Raw genomic sequence first — 25,645 nt, 5'->3', positions numbered from 1 at the left:
AACAAAACTAGGTCAATTACCCCTATATGTAAGTCACTCCTCCACTTGCATGCCTTCTGGCTTGTATGACTACAGAGCTGCTTCCCAATACCTAAACTGCAGACACAGTCATGATAGTATGACAATGTACTACAAAAAATGGTAAAGGTAAAAAACCCCTCCTTTTAGTATTTGCTGCAACTTCATGTTGAATGACTTAGCAAAAACTTCGTTTTAAACAAGCACGGATAAGCTAGCAAAATTGTTATGAAATATTGAAGCATTGCACGGGAGCTGTAAGTATGTATTCCCTGTCATTGCTGCAGCATTACCATCATCAGCTTGCACAACTTTTAACTGAACTCCACAAGAAAAAACTTTAAAAATAATCAGAATGACGAAAGCACTCCATGGAAATAAAAGATTCTAATCCTCCAAAAAGCAGCAGGATAAATGCTGTCAAAGATGACTCAGTCTTTTGCCCTTCTTTTCCACTTACTAGCTCATTCCTCTTCCATTCTCAAACACAATTTTACAGTGGTCTTAAATGAATTGAAACCCTTGTCAAAAACAATTTCAAGCAAAGGTAGCAAGTTACCAGCATGGTGGGCATCAACAATTCTCTCCTGGAATGGTTTCAGATGCCTGCTGTCAAGTTTGAGGTGGCACGTGCAAGGCTGTAACAGTTTGAACCCTGACTTCCTGGCACTATTCAAGTTTTTATATATTAAAAAAAATTTAAAAAAAAATTAAAAAAATTAAAACACAAAAAAAACCCCCACTTAATAAATTATTCAGCACCAAAATCCATCCTACAACCATTAGACTCTTGACATTTTCTAGGATCTCTTAGAGAGAACTCAAGCACAATCAAGGCTCACATGCAACGGAGGCAAAATGCAAGAGACAAAAATCTCACAAGTAATATAACTGAAACAGGGCAAAATGTTAGAAAAAAGGAGAAGACTACGAAAATAATTATTACACATGACTTCAGAAATTAAGTGTAGAGGCTGAAAAGATTAATGAGTTATAGAATCAATCTTGATCTCTGCAAAATTAGTTTTATTACAGATTTCTTAGGAACTGTGCCATTTCCCTTTAAAGCAACAGTGCTCATTAAGGACTTTTTGCCTACTTTATAGTCTGATTTTTCCCCTCCCTTCCCTTCCTCAAACTCTTGGTTTAAACCTTCTTAAATAATGATTTTGCCTTCCTGATGGCACACTTGCAAACAGGCCACAGCTCATTCTTTATTTGCCACACACAGGTGAACAAAGGCCCACATCTTTACGGCCTACACATGTGCAGGTTCCTCTGTGCAGGGTGTCAGGCAGTCCCAAACTACTTCACAGGAAAGTGACACATCTTTAACTTTGAGTTTACAGAAAGAGAGTAAAAATACAGGACAGGTTAATACTCTGGAACCAAGCAAACTGGACTCAGATGGAAAAGCAAGGAGGCTATGCACATCCCCCATACCAGTCAGACCACTGTCAAGCAGAACAGAGGACTTCAAACTGAAAGGGTCAGGTCTCTCCTATAACATCTACACCTCTACAAACTGGAAGACTCCATCTGATCTCTGGGGAAAGCAGCTCTAAGTTTAGACAGGCCTGGAGTCAGGTCCTCACAAACTCCCACATTCTCCAGGCAAAAGCAAAGAAGTCATGCCACACACAGTATTTGTCAAACTAGCACAGAAACTGAAGCTGGAAGACTACTTTTTATCCTTTCATAATCCCTGAACAAGGGACAGCTGAGGTACGATTCAGCTGTCTAAACAGCACATAACACTGGCAGACATGACCTGTCCCACAACACTCAGCAGTTTTCGCAGAATGTGAACTGGGTCTAAACTCCCTGTCTTGTCTGTTGCATCATTACCAGTGGCTCAATTCAGCAGACACAGAAACCAAGTCTGCCCTAATTTCTGAATAAAGGAATCACACTCAACTATAGAAACTTCATTTGCTCGGATCTCACACCTCCTTTAGAAAGGCCACTATGACTACAGAAGAAAAAGTGTTAATCCACTGTTGCGTTCATTACTGTTACCACCTAGTTTTACAAGTATTTATAAAAGTATCCCCTGAAAATACAAACTGAAAATGCCTTGCAATACGAGCTAAGGTTATATCACGTCACAAAATGGCCTGAAGTTACTACAAAGGTTAATGTAAAGCTTTAATGCAACGCTGATTTTGTAGAAGCCTCTATTTGCTGTAGAAGGCACCTCTGAAAACCAAAGTACCCGGTGGCCGGGCAGAGCCGAGCAGCGGCTGTCGGCAGAGGGAGCGCCACGACCAAGGATAAATAAACTGGGCTTTTTGTTACTCAGTTTTGACTTAGTTTTGTGCCGCAGACACGCCACACCAAACGTATAAGGGCACAGTATTCACACAGACATTTGGGGAAATATCTATATATATCTTCAGGAGGCCAGAAGGTGAGATTTAATAGCCCTGTCATTGGCCAAAGGCGCCTGAAGGCACCAGCACATCCCCGCGGCGGCCTCATCCCAGCCCTGCCAGGGCCGCCAGCACCAAACCCCCCACCCCGCCATCCCCGGGCTCTGGGCACTGCTGCAAACAGCAACGAAAACAGGAATAACCACAGGAGCGCGCCTTAGAATCACAGAATGTTAAGGCTTTGAATAGACCTTAAAGACCAACCAGCCCCAAACCCCGTGCTATGGGCCCTTAAAGATCAACCAGACTGGCTTTCTCAAGGCCTTGAACAAGCCAGGATTGGGGCACCCACAACCTCCTGGGCAACTTGTTCCAGGGCCTCACCGCCCTCACAGCGGTGTCCCTTCTGCTCTGCCCTGAGCACACACGGGGAGGCTGTAAAAGCCGTGAGGCAGGCGTGGGGACTGCCGTGGCCTTATCCCCCTTACACCACCTCGTCCTGACAGGGACACAGACAGAGCGGGAGGCGCGGCCAGGCCGCCACGGGCTCTGCTCCTCGCACAGGGCGGCACAGCGGGGATGGAAGGGGAGGGGAACCAGGGGCAGAGGCCCCCGCGGCTCCCCGTCCCCAGCCAGAGCCGGGAGAGGCCCGAACGCCGCAGCCCCGGCCCGGCGGGCGCGTTACCTGCAGGACGCGGCCATGTCGGGGCGGGCACCGGCACCGGCACCGCCCCGCGGCCCCCACAGCACCGCCCCGGGAGGGGAGGAGGCTCGGCAAGGGTTTAGCGAGTGAGGATGTGTGTGGCTTTATTACACGTCAGGTAAGCCAAGCTTTGAGATTGAACGAGACCGAGTGCCGAGTCCTGCTCTTGGGTCACAACAACCCCAGGCAGCACTGCAGGCTGGGGGCAGTGGCTGGGAACTGCCTGATGGAAAAGGACCTGGGGGTGCTGGTCAGCAGCAGCTGAACGTGATCCAGGGTGTGCCCAGGTGGCCAAGAAGGCCGATGGCATCCTGGCCTGGATCAGCCATGGTGTGGCCAGCAGGACCAGGGCAGTGACCGTCCCCCTGTCCTGGGCACTGCTGAGGCCACACCTCAAATCCTGTGCTCAGTTCTGGGCCCCTCCCTGCAGGAAAGACATTGAGGGGCTGGAGCGTGTCCAGAGAAGGGCAACAGAGCTGGGGAAGGGTCTGGAGCACAAGTGCTGTGAGGAGCAGCTGAGGGAGCTGGGGGTGTTTAGCCTGGAGAAAAGGAGGCTCAGGGGAACCTCATCACTCTCTGTAACTGCCTGACAGGAGGGGGTAGCCGGGTGGGGATCAGGCTCTTCTCCCAGGTAACAAGTGACAGAACAAGAGGACGTAGTCTTAAGTTGTAGAAGGTTCAGGTTGGACATTAGGAGGCCTTTCTTCATGGAAAGGATGATTAGACCTTGGAATAGATTGCCCAGAGAGGTGGTAGTCACTGTCCCTGGAGATGTTTAAAAAAAGACTGTATGTGGCACTTAATGCCATGGTCTATTTGACATGGTGGTGTTGGGTCCAAGGTTGGATTGATGATCTCCAAAGGTCTTTTCCAACCTAACTGGCTCTCTGACTCTCTGGCAGCTGCTAGTTCTATGTGCCAGGATTTCCCAGTGACCAGGCCAGGGTTCTCCCGTGGCATGTGGCTGTGTGGATCCAGGGCAGTTGGTGTGGCAAGGGGAAAGGGGGTGAGCAGCCCCCTACAACCACCTTCCATGGACACACACTTACTGCCCCTGCGCCACCTCCTGTTCTTGCTCACTCCGTGCTTCCACTTGCCAGAAGGCCCTCCTCTGGGAAGTGGAAGCATGCCTCTACTTTTCTCCAAGTAGAGCCAGCTCTTTGCCATCTTCCTCTCTATCTCGAGTCTCCCTCTGAGTTCTCACAGAACAAGTGCAATGCTTTAACCCTATATGCAGAGGGACACCATCCCACAGCCCCAAACCTGCCTCCATTCCTTCATTGGAGCCTCCTCCAACACAGGGGATCCAAAACCAGATGGGGGAAGCCACATCCAGACTGCAAGTTAAAGACAGCTTCCACCAGGCCAGGATGGATTAAAGGCAGCATCACAGCTTCCCCCAGGCTCGGGTGCTCACCAGAAGAGACCATACCCTGGACAAGCCACCATCACAGCCAGCACTGATCATGTTACCTTTGGCACACTGCAGCACCAGGGACAGAGGGAGATAAAACCATGCCAGACCAGACAAGGCCATATGAAGACTGAGCCTCTGGTTGTAGATAAATAAATATTCTGCTGCACCACTCCTGACCTGGCCAGCAACCCCCCTAAGGCTGTGGAGTGAACCCACACTAGTGAGAGGCCAGCCTCACTGAAAGGAAGCATCTCCACACCTCCCTGACTCCCTGTGGAGAAAGTGGCCCCTTAAATCAGAGATACAGTGTGTAAGCCTTTGCTTCATTTTTCTTCTTCATAGGCTAACCAAGCTTCATGCTATGCCCCTAGACATAACTCTTCTCTCTTCTTTATCCAAAATGCTGGAATTTGGGAATGCCTACTTTTTGTTTAGCTGACAAATATTCTACTTCTAACTGCATCTTATTACCTAAAGCCTAACACTTTTTTTCTCTCTCTCTATTTAAGTACCAAACTGATTTTTATTTTTCCTCCCTCAGCCTCCTGTGGGTATGTAACCTTTCTCAGCATCAATGATGTGTGGGATTCCCAGGCAGGTGGTATTTAAGGTGACTGATGAGCCTGTAAAGCTGTAGACTCAAGCCAGCTCCTCAAATTTTTCCCAGATGCACACTCTGGAGAAATCTATCCATGGCTGTGCTTACCCAGAAGAAAACAACAAAAAATCCAACCAACCAAAAAATGACACCAAAAATATCCTTTCCCTTGGAATGTACACCATACTCCATGACAGGGACACAGCTATTCCATGTACAGAAGGTACAAGTGCACTAAGCATGTGAGACTGACAGGGCATATCCACCAGCCTGCAATATTTGGGAGGTAGGACATACTTGGTCAGAAGAATGGTTCCACTTATTTTCCTTCACCACAATCTGTGCTATTAAATCACAGACTCTGTCCTTGACCCACACAGTGGATAACAAAATTTTGTGATAGCACAGATCTTCTGCCTAAGTTTTCTTATATTTAAAGTATTAATATTTTACCTACCTAGTAAGAGTATAGCATAGAGCTTGTTAACATTTGTGAACACTAAGCTTTAGTATCATCTGCTCTTCTTGTAAACCAGAATGAATGGAGAAAGAACAACCAGGCTGCATCAACAGCTGCTGTCTCTATTAAAATATTCTCCAAGGCTCTCAGCCCTGGAAACCACCCAACCCTGAAAGCTACTGAAAAGATGATCCTAATGATACCAGTTTGTAATTCATTACCAATTTGTTCTGACATGTGGAAAATACCTGCCCAAAGATTGTTTAAGTGTCCACATTCCAGATTCTGTGCGCTCTCCATTCTACGTACACGTCCATGTGTGTTCTCTGGGGGAGAACAAACTCACTGTGAGGGTTTTTTTCAAGTATCTCTGTATGATTAGCATTGGTCAAGAATTTTTCATGCATATTGTAATAGGTTTTCCTCTGATAACAAATCAAGGTTTTTTTTCTATAAACAACATTCTCACATAGGAAATTTCCACCATTTAAAAGGAAAACAGTTAAAGGCTGTTAGGGGGTTAATACAAGCTTATTTCAAACCAGAACTGTTATGCCCTTCACGATTTAAGCCCAGAAGCTTCAACTGTGCATTCTCCTCCCATGCTAGACAAGATGGGTACAGGCTCCTCCTACAGATACCACAGTGCTTACTGACAAGTAAAAATACATCTCCATTAACAACATTATCACTGACTAACCCACAAAAGAGTTCACAGAAGTGAGCATTCAAACACATTTACCTTTGATGTTAATATAATCTCTGATTTAAAGTGCTTTTGCAGAAAACTCACTAGTTCTTTTAAAAAATCCCTTTTTTATAATTTTAATATTTTGGTTTTAAATGTCAGCAAATATTCTAGTTTGCTATTAAGTCTTAACAGTTTTCTTAAGAAAAAAGAAGGTTTATATCAGAAAATCTTGGCTCTGGCTCTATCTTTTAATTGATAATGAGGAAGGATGTCTTCTAAAGCAGAGTATCATGCTCCCATTTAGTCACAGGTGAAAAATAAAATCTTACTGACTTTCCTCAGGAACAAATTACATTATTTGCCATGCTGTTAGTTATTTTACCTTGGCCACGTTCCCAGAGAGAATCAAGGCATTTGTCAGTCCCTGGGAATCAACTTCATGGGATAACAAGTAAACACTTCTATTTCCTTCAACAAATAAGAGGTTACTGGTCCGTAGGTGGAAAGACAATCTTACTCCCTTTTATAGCAAAGCAAGCCAAACCATGCTTTAGCCTAATGTGATCACACTGGATTTACATTAATTTCAAACCCAATTAAAAGGGAATCGCAAGAAGATAGGATTTGCTGTATCAAATCTCTTGGTATAAGAAACTGCAGTTTAAGAATCATGACAAATAGGATATATTTCAGGATAGCAGTTTGTTACAGAAATAAGAAGAAATCTCTTAGCACAAAATCCAGCTCAAAATCACCCGTGACTACTCCTGTAGAGAAGTACTATAATAAAGATAAGATTAATTGTTTTAGGATAGCATTCATGTAATGGTTCAGTATTTGGACAAATATGTGTTGACCTAAATTCAGAATGTGCAACTGCTGCTGCTTGCAATAATAAAACTCTCCATAAAAAAACCTCTGCAATGCCAAGGGCTTATATTTTTCAGGAAGAAGGCAAGGCTGGCTCTGTGCTGCATGTCATTTTTATTCTGCGTTTGTGCTGCTCAATGCTAGATTTCATATTTCTTTCTAAAAAAGAAAAACAGAAAAGCCACAACTTTTAGAAGTTTGTTAGCAATTGCATAAGAGTGAAAGAGACATGAGAAGTCTGGGTCCTGTTAAAATCAGTGGCATTTTCAAATTCTGGTGATCAAAATGCTTGTATTCTCAAGAGACTTAAAATGTCAAGTAGTATCAGTATGCTTTCTGATTTCTAAGCTTTAGCCTACATTCTGTTCATACCTCCAAACTTTTTCAAGCTTTTTCCACAAATACAAGATTTTAGAGTACTTTTTTTTCCCCTTTCCTTTAATAAAAAAGCTGCACCTTTCCTGAAATCTCAAGACTCAGTGTACTGGCACTTTAAAAATACACTAAATAGCATAAATCTTGCAGAAAAAATGTAATATTTGGCAACACCATGTTTCTGGCAGAAATACATGATTATTGGCAGGTTCAGTTCCACTGTTGCCAGGTGTGATCCTCTTGTGGAGCAAGCTTCTTTAGCACGATGACACAGCTTTTTCTGAGCAGGGAGATTCCAGTTCCCTACTGGGACAGCTATAGATTTTGTCATCTACAGAACCAAATTGCTCAGGGAATGTTTAGGATTGGACAGGGGTTAGCTAAACTGAGCACTTCTGCTGTGCCATGAGATTGCACTAGTGAAGCTCAAGACTGTTTATTAGAGACAGGGAGGAATAGCTTTAGCTTCTATTATCAGACACACTGCAAAAGCATGTCTACACTGCTGGGTGGCCATTAATATTGCACTTGAAATGGGAGCACAATCTATAAGCCCCAATAAACATAAAATCTTTGATCCTCTTCTGGTGAATCTTCAGAAAATTCCTGTGAACTTTCAGACATAAGACAGAAATTACGGTAATTATGATGTACATGCTGCAAGTCCAAAGGTATTTCATTATATGAACTGCCGGTGCAAAGAATCAGCTTTTGAGAGGTTCCTGCAATGTGTGGACGCAGATGTCAAAAACCAGATAATTTCTTGATTTCATTAAGGAAGACCCCAAGAGATATAAATTCCCTAGACATAACTACTGGAAAGCATAATATTTGAAGTTAATTCAAAAATTCCCAGTGAAGCTCCTACTAGCTTTTTCTGCTCAAATAAAACCTCTCAGTGAATGGCTCTCAGCCTTCAAAGTCTCACATGCACCAATACTAAACAAACCATACATTGCATTAAATTGTTTTGTTCTCCGTTTTCATTTTCTCTTGCCATAAACAATCTTGGCAACTTAGGGCTTTAAATCTTTCCAATGCCATGCAAGCTTTAAAGAAAAGATAATTCTCTACTGAATGGGAATTGTTGCTTTCACTGCCACTGTGACTCTATCTCTGCAGTTCAGGCAAAGTTTAGGTGACACCTTTCACCAGTTTACTACATGTTCTGAAGTGTCACAAAAATAATATGGAGTACTGAAAGAACCATCACAAAATATTGATTTCCCTCTAAATCAACACATGGTGTAGTTTAGCCTTGAAGGCAATGTTGTTAAAAAGAGTCTCACAAAATGTTTGTTTTCTCTGACACAAAGACTGAAAATTGTCAACCCTTCAAAATCTGCATGCACCTTACATTCTTTTCTGTCTCTTTATGAGACAGAAAATTTGTTAATGTTGTGTATTGCATTTTGACCTTACCCACCTGGCTTTGTTTCATTGGTCTTGTAACTTGTGTCCACCCCCGAGATTTTGGGGGAACAAAAACCCCCTGTAACCGAGGCCGGGGGTCACTCCCCAGAGGCACAGGCCTGGAACCAGGGACTGCCCCTGAGTTACCCGAATAAAACCTTTCTCCCTGAGCCTCCGGAGTGTCCCCTCTTTCGAACCACGGCCGAGACAGCCAAGGCAAAGGGGCTGCGGAGCCAAAGACCCACGCAAAGGTACTGTTGGGCGTATCAGAGCTAGCAGGGTGGCCCAGCCGACGCTGAGCTGACCTGAGAGACAGATACGCGAAGCAACAACAGCGTACAGATTTGGTGAGCTGAAGGAGTCCCTGCAATGCAGTGGAGCAGCCGAGCATGTCTGTGTTCAGATTTCCTTCTTAGATGGCCAACTCATAGTTCAAATGGCTTGGCTTCTCCTGTGTACCATCAGTCATGAGCTGTTCAAGCACCACTGGCTCATCAGAACACCAGGTTCCTGGAACAAAAGCAACTGTCCACTCAAGACTTTTTGCCTCAAGCTTACCTTCCCTCCCCCATTACATGGTTGCTTTTTTATTGTTTTGTTTCAGCCTCCTCTCTGGCTATTCCGAATTAGAAGTCACTCTTGCAAAATTAGCAAGAGGAGAACTACCAATCTGGCAGTGTCAAGACAATGGAGCAGCAGGGTAACTTCACTGATCTGTTGGGTTTCTTTATTGAAGAGCTTAAAACAGGTTCTTATGAATTAAGGTAATAGATCAAGGTATTCTTTTTTTAAAAATTGCTTTTTAAAAAGTTTGTCACAGTTTTTAAGAACTGTCAGCCAGATTTAAGGAAAAGTTACCTATAAGAGGGTATGAACACTCACTGACTGAGGTTTCCACTACACCCCTGGAGTGTTACAAGTTTTATCTTGGTCATTCCTAACAGATGAATGTGAATCACATCACCCCTGTGAATTTGGTGGGTTTTTTTTGAAAACTGTCCCTGGATTCTTTGCTATCACTGTTTTTCTTGTATACCAGTCTATTTTAAATCGTTAAAACCACATGAAAAGACATTTCCAAGGAATTTATCATATTCCATTCTTGCAGTTTGTAATTCCCAAAAGTTTACTGTAGTAAAGCATGTAATGTTAATGAAAACCACTGTTTCTGGTTTTGGATTTCTAAGCAAAACCTTGTTTATGGTAATGCAAATTAAAATAAACTTTTAAATAGATGTACTCCTTCAGTAAGTGAATCACAGAACTGAATTGATACAGCTCTATTGAAATTCAAGGCGTTATTTTATTTATGTGACCCAAGAACCTTACCTTAACCAAAAATTTCAAACCATATTATCTTTTTAATTCCTCTTACCACCTAAAAATGATATCAGAAGACAAGTAAACAGAGTGAAGTTGAGTAGAAAAATTTCTGAGTTAGTGAAGAGCTGGCATGTATTAAAGACATTGTACAAGAAAGTCTGGATCACCTCCTACCTGAAGTCTACATATTTATCACTATTGTGAATATGAAATTGTGCTGCACCCTTGTAAGCCTTCCCTGTAAATTGAAATTAGAGATTTCAGCTCGTTGTTTTTTAAATGCAGCTATAGTATTTACAGGACTAAGTTGCCACAAAGATGAAGTATTTTGGAATCATCACAAAATGTTTTTGTACACAGCTATATGGATGTGCCTGAAGCATGTATGGTTTGAACTTCAGTGTTATTTTTACACACTTCCATATAATGAAGAGTGTCGGGGTTGTATAAACAACTATCTAATGAAATATTCTTGGCTGAAAAATAACTTTAGAGCATGTAAAAAACATCGTGCTCCTATGCCGGATGGTGAAATCTATGTCATATAATACTCTATTTAACTGTGTGTTATATTGCAGCTTTGAATAACCTGGCGTGCGGGAGGCTGGTTGAAGCCCATCATCCATAAATACAAAACCAGTTATTTTGGGGAAGTGTTATGGGAAAAACTATTGAATGTTTCTCAAAACATAAAGGTTAAAACTGTCAGTTATTTGCAACAGGTTGACAGTATCATTAGAACTCTATAGTGATGTCTTAGAGATATTTTGGCAGTATATCAAAGAGTGAAGAAATAGTGATTGAATATGCAGATTTTTGGAAACTGTCTACAGCCTAAGCTGCTGTATTGAAAACAACTTCAATGTGCCTGCCAGCATTTAAAAAAGAAGTATTGTGAAGAACTAAACTGCAGTCATTGATGAAACAGTCTGAAGTAGTTACAGGGTGTTGCAGCATTACAGAGCAAACTTGTGCAGTTTAAAGATTTCAGACTCTCTAGTTGCAGTGGACATCAAATACAGCATTACAGCAAAGTACACTTTACAGACCTTCGATCATATGTACTTCAAAATGGTGCTGACTTATCGCTTGATATTAAGGATTCCATACCCTGAAAGAGAATTAAAATTTTTTTAAAAAACTGAAATAGGTCAACTTTTGGAATGTTTCTAGTTGTAGTATACTCTAGTAATTCATCAAAGTGGAAGAATAATAATAGTTTGCAATTCTGGATGGAGCTATAAAAACAAAATATAACTTTGTTCGTTATTACAGTGTTTTTATCTCCATATTAAATTTTGGATATATTTCTACCTATTATTTATAATGGAGGTGGATCAAAACTTTAATGCGGACCCATGGAATACTCCAGTATGTGCATGCAGTATGCTATTTCTTTGACCAGACAATCCTTTTTATGCATCAGGCTGGAAGGACACTTCCCAAACTTGCAGTTTAACACTATTTGAAATGTTCTTTGACAAGCTGTGGTTCTAGTAGACATCATCATTTAGCACTATGGTATTTAACTCTTCTTGTGGGTATATGAGCAAGTTATTAAGCTTGCAGCCATGCTATTTCTAGAAAGTTTTTTGCTTACCTAAACCTTCCAAGTGAAAAAACAATTTAGGAGAGTAGAAGAAAGAACTTTTACTGTGTGGTTCAAGCCATTTTTTCAGCCTTTTTGTTTGAGAATGAAATGCTTATGCTGTACTTAGTTCCCCGAAGAAGTGTCTTATGTACTCTATGGTATTTGATTCTCTCATTTCAGGAGTAAAGACTTCAATATAGGAAGGTAACCTCAGTTAGAAACAGACCTTTGCCACATCCTTCGCAGTATTAAAACAGGAACCATAGTAATGGCTTACTTTTGATTTGAAATAGTATGCATAGTCAAATGACTACAGAAATAACTGAAGAAATTAAGTCAAGTCAATGCTATATTAAATGAAATTAACACCACTTGTAATAAAATTTATAAATTAACTTCATTGTTTTGTTTTCTTCAATCAAAAGACTAAAACTTTTATTTTTCATGGCATTTAAAATCATATTTATGAAGAATTTTTTAATTTTCATTCTTTTCATTCCCTTTTTTATTTCTTTTTCCTTTGTAAATGATCTGGAGGCTGGAGTCGAATGTATATTAAGGAAGTTTGCTGATGATACTAAATTAGGAGGAGCTATGGATTCCCTCAAGGGTAAAGTGGCCTTGTGGAGAGGTCTGGATAGAATAGAGAATTGAGCAATGATATCATCTAGTGGGTGGTATTTCTACCTGTATCAGGGTGGTTGGAATTAGATGACATATAAGTTCCCTTCCAGCCCAAACCATTCTGTGATTCTGCGATTCTATTATTCTATTATTCTATGACCAGCTGAAATTCAACAAGAGAAAATGCCAGATTCTGCACCTTGTATACAGATTCTGTACCTTCTGTCCATTCAGTTTGGGGGATGACAGGCTGGAGAGCAGCTCCGCTGCAAGGAGCAGATCCTTTCAACCTGTGATAGTCTGATTGATACTAGGTCTAGTTTCCTTTTCTTGTTAAAGAATACATATTTACTTGGAGAAACTCTATCCTGTGCTGAGCAGGAAAGGTGACTACATTAAGCTTAGAAATAGATTTTTAGCTCCTGGCTGCTTCCCCCTCCCTCCCTCCTCTCCCTGCCCTTCCATTTCTGATAATACTTAGCTAGATGTAGGTAAATAATTGCAACACTGAGGAAGAGAATTCAGTGTTTGAGCTAGAAAATTCAGCTTCTTTCTACATTCTGTTCACTGCTGTATAATCTGATATATTCTTGTTGTAACAGATAGGTGAAAATGATTTGAGTCCCAAAAAATATTATGGCCAGTGATATTAGCTTAGCCAACTCATATCAGGAGTTTTACCCCATAAAATTGACATTATTCAGTGAATTATCTTCATTGTTTTGTCTCGGGGTTTAGTCCGGTTGTTTCCACCCGAGATTCCAAGGCTGGCTGGTGGTTCGTGTGGGCACGAAGGGAGTGATTTTCCCTCTTGACCTCTGAAGGATTTAGGGTCTGTTGTCTGACTCTGTGTCTCTGTGTTCTGTGCTGAGCTCGGTGCTCGGTGTTCGGCGCGAGAATGATGAGGAGTCTCAAGGTCTTGCTTTTCTGGTTTCTCGCGTTGTTTATTAGTTCTTATCTTACAATTCTCTGTGTCCGGCCATGGTGTTCACAGCAGCTCGGACACAAGGCGACTCCCCCCGTGATGGGAGGTCGCTACCTCTTATACAGATAACTACGTACCCATTGTTTACAATTCTGTGCCAATGCCTATCACCTATACTAACACGGTCATTTCTACTTTGATCCAATCCATTGAAACTATTTTGTGCCCACGTCACTGCAGAAGATGGATGCCAAGGGAGAAGAAGAAGAACCCAGGGCACTGCCCTAAAATCACCATCTTGTCCCTTTGCATCTACATTCTAAAAATCCATAACTACAAAATCTTCTGCACAGTGATAACTACACTACTCTCAGTAACACCTTTGTGACTTGCAATTCTTCTCTCTGTTGGATGTTTTTCTCATGGACCAAAATCAAAGCCTGTGTCTTCCTGGGCTCTGTGCCAGGCAAATCCCCCTGCACAGACCCCAGACCCTCTTTTTTGGGTCCCAGGCCTCTCTACCGAGGTCTGTGACTTCCCAGGGCGCCCAGAGGGATGCCCTGGACTCCAACAGTTTTGTTATCAAAATTTTTTATTATTTGAATAGATATTAAGAATTGGTCTTTCCAGAAGTGGTAAACAGTATGTTGTTTACATGTGCAGTGACTCAACAGTAGTCAGCAAGTGATGATTTGTTACCATATGCATATGCGATTAATAGTTGTGAATTTTGATCCAATCTTAAAACACAACTTATGAGTTTGTGAATATTCTGAAGGCGAAGACCTCAGGCAGGATTCATCTTACTTGGCTTTAGGCATTTGCAGTGGGGATGTCTGCCCTTAGCTCCGTTTCTGTTCAACTGAGAGAAATACATGCATCTGTTGCATAGTTCATCTGATCAAATTTAGCTGATCCCTCTAAAATGAGATGAGTTGTACTGTAGAAGTTGTAATTGCTTCCCATGTTCTCTAAAAGGGAATCTACACAGACGATCTGAGATGCACTGTCTGCACTAAAATGCAAATAGAAACTCTCCTACATCTCCCACTACAAAGCTCATCAGTTTGCCCTTTCAGTTCACAAACACTGAGAGAGAGACTATCTCCTCCAATTCAGGCTTCCCTCATTAATTTTCTCTTAGATGGTTCAAAGCCACAACTTGGAAACTGCCTCATACATGGAGATGCTAACACTTCAGTGATGAACACACCTTATAGATCAGTTTTTAGTCTTTGGCCTGTGTCTGATGAAGATGTCTCTATAGTTCTGCTGGAGAAGAATAAATATTTTTGAAGATATTTCTAGGCTATGAGGATGGAGTGTACTTGATCTGTCCAAAAGTATGTGAGGTAGTAGCATTTAAATCCACAGAAACTCTGCCCTTTTTATTCATGTGCTGATACGCTGGAAGTTGCTAGCACGCAACTGTGGGAAGACAGAGATAGTGCCAAAGGCAATCCTGCCTCTGATACATTGCAGCTGTGTTAATTACCAAGAGTGGGAACAGCCTTGCCCTCACAGCTGGGTGTGATAAAAGAGCGAGTTAGTTGGTAGAGAGTCAGTTGGAGTCTGCTGGTCGAGGTGTGAGGAGGAAGGGACAGGAGGTGGTGTGAGGGACAGAGAAGGTCAGCCACTGTATGAGGGACAGACAGGGTCAGGTGGCTGAGCCAGGGACAGGAAGCAGCGAGCTGGGACTGAAGAAGGAGAGAAAGAACTAAAGCTACGTGGAGCCGCCCATAGGATTGCTCCATAGAAAAGGTATGAAAGATGTCCAGATAACAAGGTGCTGATACTTGAAACCCTCTGATGTTTTTATTGAAACACTCTGAGTGCATGGCCATCTTGGCTCTGACACACAACCTTTTATTTCTCTTATTTCAATTGTACTGAGTCTGTCTGGGAAGGAGTTAACTTTCCTCATAGCAGCACTTACACTGCTGTGCTTTGTGCTAGTTACCAACTAGAACAATGTTGGTAACACTCTGGTGTTTTGGAGACTGCTGAGCAGTGTTGCACATAGCAACATGCATGCTGTCTCTCCTAACTTGCCCTCCAATGGCCCGTAGGCTGAGGGTGAGCAAGGCTGAGAGGGAACACAGCTGGAACAGCTGACCCAAGCTGACCAGAGAAGTGCTCCTTATCACACAACATCGTGCCCAGAATGAAGCATTAAGAGAAAGAATGAATAGATGGGGAATTTAAGTAAGGCATTTGTCATTAAGGTATTTGTCTTCTGGAGCAACTGCTATGCATATTGAGGCCCTGCTTCCCAGGAAGTGACTGGGGAAACAGAGAATTAATCTCTTTCTCCTTTGCTTCTCAGCACTGCTTTTTCTTTACTTTGTTAAGCTGCATTTCCCTCAAGGTTTTTTTTTTTTCTCCTTCATCCTGCTGAGAAGGTGGAGGGATAGAGTAGTTTGGTGAACACCTGGAATCCCATCAAGATCAACTTACTGCAGAATCCAGAAATTGTTATAAAATTTTCAGAGAGAAGAGGATGATTTTGCTAGGAAAAGAAAATATTAGCTGCAAATTGTTTATTCAACTTTAATTTTCAGATGAAACAGGAATTAATCTTTTAAGCTCACACAAATTTTAACCTGTCTTGAAGACATGGACACTCAAAAGTTTGTTCTTTTTAAATATCTATATTTAATTAATAATCATTTTTTACATATATATCATAAATGGCTAGCTTTTTATTTGAAACTATGCCCAAAGTTTCTTTCTAGTGAAAAAGTGAAAGATTATTTTTCATATGTTAAAATAAACTGAAATTGATGACCCCAAGACATATAAATGGAAGCGGAACAGAAAACCTAGTTCTGAAAGTTGCTTCATAAATAATTCATGTCTTTTCTAGAAATAGTCCATGAGCTTTTTATGACATTTTGCAAGCCCTAAAGTTTTTATTATCACAAGTTCTATACTGCTGCAGTTGTAAACTACTTCTGCAAATATATAAAACATACAGTTGGAAGAGCAGTAAAATCTGGCATTTTTGCCCCACAATGCACATTTTCTTATTTTTAGGTTGTATGCTCAGGCATTTTTAATTAGCTGAAACATTCAACATGGCACCTGATATATTTGCTAACTAAGTAATTAGGAAAAAACACAAACCAAACAAAAACAACAACAAAAAAACCCTAGCCAAAACTCAAAAAAAAAAGGTAGCCTGCATCTTGAGAAAGGATTAGAGCTGATAGATTTTCACTAAGAATTCACAAGAATTAATAAATTCAATTTTTTTTATTCTTTCTCATTATGTAGCCTATCTAAAGTCATGGCATAATTTTGGGGACTGATTGCCCACTTTGTGTTTTACGTCTTTCCATTGATTGTGATGATTCAAAGCTTAGTTTTTGTTTCACAGTTATAACTGAGAAGATAAATACTTTCTGACATATATGACACAGTACTCATATCAATTTAAAATGAAATGACAAAAAAAGCTTCACACAAGAATTCATTGTCTCTCAGTAATTTAACTAGAGAAATCTTGCCAGAGTATTTTCAGAAATCAAACTTATAGGAGGGGAAGAGAAAATTCATGATGTTGAGATTTTTGTTATTTTCTATTTTTGATTGTTGTTGTTTCTGTTGTTTTTAAAGAAAGCTTTTCTTCCCCCTTTATTTCCAAGTTCTGGCTTACAGGAGAAAAGTTAAAAAAAAAAAAATACCCCAGAAATATTAGTGCTTTTTAGAAGCAGTAGTAATAACATGAAACATCATACTCACTTTTGATACATGCAAAACTGGGAATTCCACTTAATCAGGGTTTCAAATTTAAATTGAACAATACTGGGGCACATGTGCAAGTCACATGAAGATTCAGGAACAATACTTCAATGTCTTTCCAAATACGTTTAACTTGGCAATCTAGTTTTTGCATGTTCAAACTTACAGAAGATGTCCCGTATTTTCAGATAGAAAGTTATAATTTTTTTTTTTTCATAGTCTTGTCAGAGAGTAAGCCAAACTTTCCACTTTAAGAGAGTAAGATGGAATTGTGTAGTCAATAAACAAGGAAAAAAAAAAGGAAGGAAAAAATAGTTCTATGAAAAAACAGATTTTTATCCTATATTTTCCTTATATAAGGTTGTGTCCTAGATCTCAAAGTCAGTCTTCACTGGGTTATGTAGCGGCAGCCTTGTTTTTGTAGTTTCTTTTTACAGTCTCCCTTTACTTCTATTTCAATTATATTTTTTTTATCTCCCCTTTGCCCAATCCCTTCTGCTTTGACAATATTTCACTTCAGAGCATTCAGGTTTTTTTTTTATTTTTGACTTATACATAGAGACAATTGAGACATGCGCAGTCTGCCATTATCAGAGTAATGTCTATCATTTTTAATAGTGAAACACAAAGAGAATTTTTGAATCAATCTTGGACCTCAGTTCACTCATATCTTTTAAACATATTCTTATATTCATCTTTATTAAGTAAAACAAAATAACCAAATGCTAAGGTGCTGCTGGTTTCACAAGAGATTGAGTACACACCCCAAACAAAAGGTAAAACTAATGCTTAAACTTCTGCATTATGATATTAACAGAATCACATGAGCACAGAATTGCTAGGGTTGGAAGACAATTCTGGAGCACACTCACTCAAACCCTCTCTGCCAGGGCAGGGTCTCCTAGAGAAGGGGCCATAGGAATGTGCTCAAGTGGGTTTTGCACGTCCAGAGAAGAGAGACTATTGCCTCCCTGGGCAGCCTTTCCAAGCTTTGCCATCCTCAATGTAAAAAAGTTCTTCCTTGGGTCGAGGTGAAACTCCCTCTGTTTCAGTTCATGGCCATTGCTCCTCATCCTGTCTCTGGGCACCACTGAAAAGAGTCTGGCATGATATTTTTGGCACACACTTTTGAGATATATATGTTTTATTTTGTTGTTGTCCTAGGGTGACTATGATGCCGGTATCCCCAGTCGTCTGTTCTGTGTGTGCTGTGTGTTCTGTACCTTTAAGACTGGTTCTGAGAGTGAGAAGGGAAAGAAGAAGCGTGCGGTTTGTTTTGAAAAACTGTTCGCTCCTCTGCATCCTCTCTTCATCCTTGGACTGTGTGTTCATCAGATGCACGGGCAGTGGCCAGAGAGCTTTTTTTCCCTTTTAGTTAGTCTAGCTAGCTGGGGCAAAAAGCTTCCTGGATTTTTTTTTTTTTTTTTTTTTATCCCTCTCTCCTTTTTCTTAGGACTGTTTAGATCTGCTCTGGACTGAAAAAACCCAGAGGAGCACCAGGAGCTGCACCTGTGGCCCACCGGGGCCTGGACCTTGGCGTTTTCCAGTGCCAAAGGGACGGGAACTGATAAGAGGCTGAGAGAGCTGAGTTAACTCACGGCAAGGACTTCTCTCAGTTTTGCCATCTCTCTTTGGAGCAGCGAGAGGTTTTATTGTTTCATATTATTTATTTCTTATGCTTGTGGGCAGTTTGTTTGTTAAATAAATAGTTTTTTCCACTTTTCTCTGAGGAAGTTCTTTCCCAGACTGGCTTGGGGGGACAGGCCATTTGGTTTTGCTCTCCAGAGGAACCCCATTAGGAGGTTTCCTCCCAAATTTGCCCTAAGCCAGGACGGTTGTGCATAGAACAAGAGTTGACATGTTAGATGGTGAAAGCAGGAAAAATGGAAGGTGACAAGAATGGGAATCAGTATGTATGCCATTCGGGTTCATAGACATGCTAGATTAAAAAAAAAAAATCACGAACAAAGAGTAGAAATTGCAGTAAAATCTGTAAATGAGAAAGAAATACAAAGATCAAAGCAATATGAGCCTTCAAGTGTAGAAACATGTAGAGCATATTGTGTTTTAGTTGGAGATACTGGGAAGTGAATATAGAGAAAAGATGGGAAAACTGTGAATGAGGAGAATAAAGCAGACTGAACCAATGTGTATTTTTAATTCCTTCCACCTGACAGTCCAAGCTCAGCATAGGCAAAATATGATCAAATCCTCACTCTTAGTAAGTATTCACACCATCCTGCAGAGAGACCTGGCAAATTAGAGAACAGGACAATCACCAATCATATGAAGTTCAACAAGGGAAAATGCCAGATTCCGCACCTGGGATGAAGCAACTCTGGATGTACAGACTGGGGAATGCGATGCTGGAAAGGAGTGCTGCTGAAAGGGACCTGGGAGTTCTGGTCAGCGGAAAGTTGAAGGTAAGTCAGCAGTGCCCTGGCAGCCAGGAGGACCAAGCCTGTCTTGGGGGGCATCAGGCCCAGCATGGCCAGGCAGGCAAGGGAGGGGATTGTCCTACTCTGCTCTGAGCTGAGGGAGCCTCACCTCAAGCACTGTGTGCAGGTTTTGGTGTCACAGTATAAGAAAGACATTAAACTATTAGACAGCATCCGAAGGAGGGCAGCAAACATGGTAAAGGGCCTTGAGGAAAAGCTGTATGACAAGAGGGTGAGGTCACTTGGTCTGTTCAGCCTGGAAAAGAGGAGACAGAGCAGAGACCTCATTGCAATCTCCAACTTCCTCGTGAAGAGAAGAGGAGGGGCAGACGCTGATATCTTGTCTGTGGTGACCAGTGACAGGACTTGAGGGAATGGCCTGAAGCTGTGTCAGAGGAGGTTTAGACTAGATATTAGAAGAAAGTTCTTTACTGTGGGGGTGGCTGGGCACTGGAACAGGCTCCCCAGGGAAGTGTCACAGCACCAAGCCTGACAGAGCTCAAGACGTGTTTGGACAATGCTCTCAGGCACATGGTGTGACTCTTGGGGATGTTGCTGTGCAGGGCCGGGAGTTGGACTTCGATGATTCTTCCAACTCAGTTTTTTCTGTGATTCTGTGACTGAGAGCTACATGGTCTAATTTCATACTCTTCAATGTGAAGAACTGTCAGGAGATTACTTTATAGGTTGTCTGCCTCGCCCTCTTGATAATTCCTCAGGCTAAACTTCTACGCTTTCTCATAATATTCAATATCAGAGCAGCTGATTCAGAACATCTATAGAGACATCTTACTACTCTCCCAAAAGAAGCTCCGAACCATTAAAGTCTCCTTTACCATATATGGGAACAAAAAAGATGACACATTTGCAGATACAGAAAAACAGGGCTTCTCCTCTTCATTATTATAATCAAAGTGATTGTTTGTGCTTCCCTTTTGGCTTGGTATAGTCACTATTACCTCTTCCACTTCTAAGCAAAAAAATTAGTAGTCATTTTCTGATCATAGATGTATTGGAAAAATACAAGGAAATTTTTTATCAACTCCCAATTACTGAGCTAGAGAGAATGAATGATACTTATCCACAAATGGCATCTCCAGAAGACTTTTTCTGTACTATCTCATTGGTAATGCAAATAATGATAAAATCAGTGCTCTTTCTCCTTGCTTTAAAATAAGTGACATTTAATCATGTGGCTATGGTATTGACCTGAGAGTTTATGGCTAATTTAGGTATTTCCAGGGTATATACTCCATTAGCTGACATTAGTTCTGAAATATTATTGCTTTGTACCTGATCTTCTGGAATTAATTTTGTTTGAAGAGTGAAAATTTGTTTAAATTCATTCAGTCTGACTTTTCTGTTCTTTTGCTCTTTACCTTTCTTATCAGCGTTTTACCATCAGAAAGTTTATTGTTACTGTGTTTTCTTCCTTGACAACAGTGAAAATGTATTTACTGCTCTGGAACCCAGGGAAACCACCCACTGATGAAGATTTTGCATGGGTGTCCATTGTGGAGACAGCAGCCAGTTCTCAAAACTTTTTCACACGATGAATACTGTATTTTTACTTTGAAATAGTTTTTAAGTAAGTAAAATGTTCTCTACTAAGCTTTATCAATGCCTTTAAAGGTCTTAGTGTATCTTTGCTATATGAGAAGCTTTTAATGCTTCTGAAAAATACAATATTATGGAAATCCCTCCAAAAATAAAATTTCAAGAGATGAGACAGAAAGCAAAGAATGAGTCTAAATAGCAGGTAGCAGTAAAAATAGACTGGATCTGAAAAAGAAAAATATTATTGAAAGCTAAATTAATATATTTTACAGTGATCTAGAGAGGAAAGGGTTAAGTAATGTCCAGGAAGAAGACAAGAACAGAGGGTCAATATCACGGTATATTCCAGGCAACTTACAGAGTAGCCTGAAAAAAAGATGGTCTTTTTTAATATATGATATTTATCCTCTGGAAAATATGTTCAAGTTTTCTTCCACAGAAATTAAGGTGCAGAAAGAGTCTGCAAGGACTTGTCTTTCCCTGTTGTGAAGCCAGTATCCCTATGGGACAAATACTGAAGAACTAAAAAAGCAACCCTAATTCTGGTGGTAAGATGTTTATTTCCACATGCTATAGAAAGAGCAGACAAGTGTATATAAGAAAGCAAGAACAAGCGAAATCATAGAAGGCAACGAGATCATGTTTATCCGAATGCTTTTAACAAAGCAGGAGTCCCCAAATACTAATATTTTAATTTTCACTGATGTCCTGGGTTGCAGTGTAGGATGTACACAAAGTATTTATTCCATCACCATCTTCATGAACTGTTGAAGCCAGGTGGGCTAGTGTTTTCCCAAGCCCCCTGCCTTTTCTGCTAATGACTTTTGGGGTGTCTCCTGCTAATGGCCCATGAGTCACAGGTAACTCCCTCCAGGGGTTATCTCTGTTAATGGGCCATCAAGGACCCACTTCACAACTCCTCGTCCGTTGTCCTCATCTGTCAGAGTCTGTCCGAGGATGTGTTATGCCTCACAACTGTCTCCGATGGTTGAAGACCAAGACCCCCGGAGAGACTGGGGAGAGCCCCTGGCCTGGCTGAGGTGGGGCGCCTGCCGAGGACTGATACGCATCTCCACGAGAACAGAATGCAACAACAATAGTAGCTCGTTACAGTGGACTGAGCTGGTTATACTGACCGTGCTAGAAGGGTACAGCTTGCCGCTTGTTCCTGAGCACCCAACTTTGACGCAGGTGCCTGCCTTGGCCCTGTGCCCTCTTTGGCTCCATTCCACTCGCCTTGGTCCTCTTCCTGACCAGCCTATAAAGACTCTGAGGATCCCGTGCACCCTGTGTGTACACCCCACTGGAGAAGATTGCGTCTATGGGCATCTCTACGTCTTGAGGACCTCCGACTCTCCACGTGGTAGCTATAATCCCCCTTCCCCTCTTTCTCTATCTTTCTCACTAGTCTCTATTTTCTCTCCCTACTATCGCATTGTGGGCACTAAATAAAAGTGCATTTTTTTGTTTAAGCAAACTGGTTTGTCCCCTGTTGTGTCTTTTGCGCTTTGAGATCTCCAAAACGAACCATCAGGTTCCCCGCATATGTTTGCGGACCCTGACATTAAATTGGCGTCACGGACAGGATCTAGATAGACTGTGGAGTTGCGGGTTTTATATAGTTTGTAGAAGGGGAAGGACCCTCGTCTCAGCCGCACCTAGCACGCCACTTCGGTGAGCGCTGTTAGAAAGCAAGGGGGGCGAGGGAAAATTCCCGCAAACTGTATACACCCAGGCTAATGAGCACTCCCTGTCATCAGGATATTTCAGAAACGATCTCACTGTGCAAAAGATGGGACTCTGTGTGTTTTGAGCTGCTTGGTGTAGTTGAGGAGACAACAGGTTTTTTTGTGAAGAAGTGCCTCCCAAGCAGCTGGGTCTCTTCTCCCATTCCAGGGAAGCGAAGGGAAACACAGTATTAGCTGTGCCATTGTTTGTAACTTTAAGAATACCTCCCTGAGAGTGGTTTTGTCCCTTCACAAAAAAATGAGTGAAAATTCTAGTACAAAAGATAAGGATATTCTTTTTGCTTTGTTAACAAAGCATGGTGCTAGACCTTCTCCAGCCGGAGAAGAGTGGGCACAAGATAATTGGTTTAAGTGTGAAAACATTGTAGATAGAATATATTCTTTGCAACATGATGCTAAGTATAAACTGGGCAGAAATAAAACCATTCTTTGCTCAGTTTTGGGGGCCTGCCTTTCGGCAGCCATAGAAACCCATTTTAAATGGGTAAGTGAAGAGAGGGCAGAAATAGAATCCCTGCAAAAACAATTGGAACAGGGAAGAAATCGAGAGGGAGAAATAATAGAATCCCTGCAAGATTTGGTAGAAGCTTTGCAAAAACAATTAGAACAGGAAAGAAGTCAGAACTATTTGCTGGAGATTTCCCTTGCAGAAGAGCGTAGCAAAAATTCAAAACTTGTAGATTCACCAAAGGAAACAGGAGGAAAGGAGACATACAACATTAAACAGATATACCCTCAGAATTAGTACGCATGCAAAATTGTGGGGAACTCTGTTGCTCCAACTTGAGACCTCTTGTCAAAACAGAATTTAGTTATATAAATGCAGAGGTTCATAACCACCAAAGAAACACCAAACACAGCCACTGAATTAGCTAAATTAAAGAAAGAATACTCCCGACTTCCTAGCGAATCAGAGACGGAGTATGTCTTTAGAGTTTCACTTACTGGGGGTGACCAAATTAAATTAAGTGAACAAGAAGCAAGTGGCTATTGGGGACAAGGAGTTTTCTTAACAACAGGGAATACACATGCTCCATGGTCCCTGACACAGCGTGCAGCTCACTGGGCAGGGGGACTAAGCCCCCTTGAAAGGGGCGACCCTCTGGCAATAGTCGGCACCCCGGACCAACTCCTAGAGAACATTCACAAAGCTGCATGCTTGCAAATGATACATGAAAGAAAATTGATCTCCGACTATGAGTCACCCATGCAACAGCCTGTCAGACCCGAGATTATGACCCCCCTAATTCGAGGTTTGCTGGAGTCTCTTAAACCAACAGTAATTCTTTTTCAAAAAACAATAGCATCTATCACCCCGGTAGACAGGCTTGAAAGATTTCTTGGACACACAAGTGATCAAACCGGTTCCACTGACTCCACTGACTTCTCACCTTTTGCTACTCCTAGCACACAATCTAACAGCAGTCATAGCAGTGGAAAATACGGACCAGTGAAGCACTCAGAGGACAAACCCGAAAAACCCAGAGAAGTCAGGCACACTGCTTCTCCTAAGGAAAAACCAGAAAAGGGAGAACAAATCTCTAACCGGCAGCAGTTGTGGTTGCTAGGGCTGAAAAGGGGACTACCTCGAGAAGTAATGGACAGATTGCCTTATGATAAATTGGTTAAAATTGCTGCTTTTTGAAGCAACTGTCCATCAAGCCCTTGGCCCTATTCATCCTACAGATCCTTTTCAGGTAGAATGGGGATTTGCCACCTCAGGATTGTCGTTATATATATGGCAAAGGGGTCCTGAAGGCCCGATCAGATCTGTCAGCTTTTACTCCCGTGGTTTTAAAGATGCTGAAAAGAGGTACACAACTTGGGAGAAAGGCTTGTTTGTGGTTAGCTTAGCTCTCATAGAAGTGGAGAAAATTGCACAGCAACAACCAATTGTTTTGAGAGACCCCTCCAAAGCTAAGTCATTCACTGCTGGGACCCCCCCACCTGCCGGGGTGGCCCAGAGGGCCTCAGTAAGACAGTGGTCTGCTCAGATTGAACATTATTGTAACATCTTCTCAATGACTGAAGGAGCTGTGAAAAATCTAGCACTACAAGAAGCAGAAAACTTGGATAGCACCCAAGACAAACCTGCCTCAGCCATCACCCCTCCCTTTTCCCCCAAACAGCCAGCAAATCCTTGGTTTACTGATCCTTCTGCCTTTTGCCTGACAGCTCCGAGCATAATTCCCTCACTATGGGGACCAAGGGATTCCAACAATCCAGCACGTCACCCTGGACAGTCTGTTTTGGTGGACCTCCCTACTGTAGGGGAAGTACCACTAGTGCAGAAAACCCCTCTGAATAAATATACATGGGCAGCCTTTGATGCTCTAGGGAAAGAGCATCGAATAAATACAGGATGGGCAATTTTCATCATTCTAACCTTCTGCCTCCTCGTGGCAGATTCTGTTGTGCTTACTTTCCACAGGAGAACTCCGAGGGACATGAAGGCCATATAAACCATGATAAATATTTTAAACAGAAATTTTAAATAGCATTGATTTAGAAATATTAATGAATAAATTGGTTGCCACAATTAGAGATTTGACCAAATTACAACAATTATTATAATTGTCCTTATTGGCTTTGAGGACACTTTAGTGATTGCTATTAAACATATTACCAAATTGTGAAAAGATAAATGTGAATGATAGCAAATTGGTAATTGATACACCTGATGCTACACAAAACAATATTTATTTGGCCCTTAGCTGCATCCAGGCACAGCTTTGGATGCAAATGGTTGTTGCCTTAATTATAAGGCAAGAAGAAGAA

General features: G+C 41.5%; 1 protein-coding gene across 1 annotated transcript in view; it reads right to left on the bottom strand.

Annotated features, from left to right (window-relative positions):
- ALKBH8 (alkB homolog 8, tRNA methyltransferase) overlaps positions 1–3,219 on the bottom strand; it is a 46,206-nt gene extending 42,987 nt beyond the window's left edge. Inside the window, exon 1 of the mRNA XM_083854310.1 lies at positions 3,076–3,219. The gene's annotated coding sequence lies outside the window, so the exon portion shown is untranslated. The remainder of the gene's footprint in view (positions 1–3,075) is intronic.
- Between the last annotated feature and the right edge of the window lie 22,426 nt (positions 3,220–25,645).

Source organism: Zosterops lateralis (genome assembly GCF_965231275.1).
Source record: "Zosterops lateralis genome assembly, chromosome: 2".
In the NCBI taxonomy this organism is placed as follows: domain Eukaryota; kingdom Metazoa; phylum Chordata; class Aves; order Passeriformes; family Zosteropidae; genus Zosterops; species Zosterops lateralis.
The sequence above is the reverse complement of the archived record's forward strand: the minus strand, read 5'-3'. Positions and strand labels throughout refer to the sequence as shown.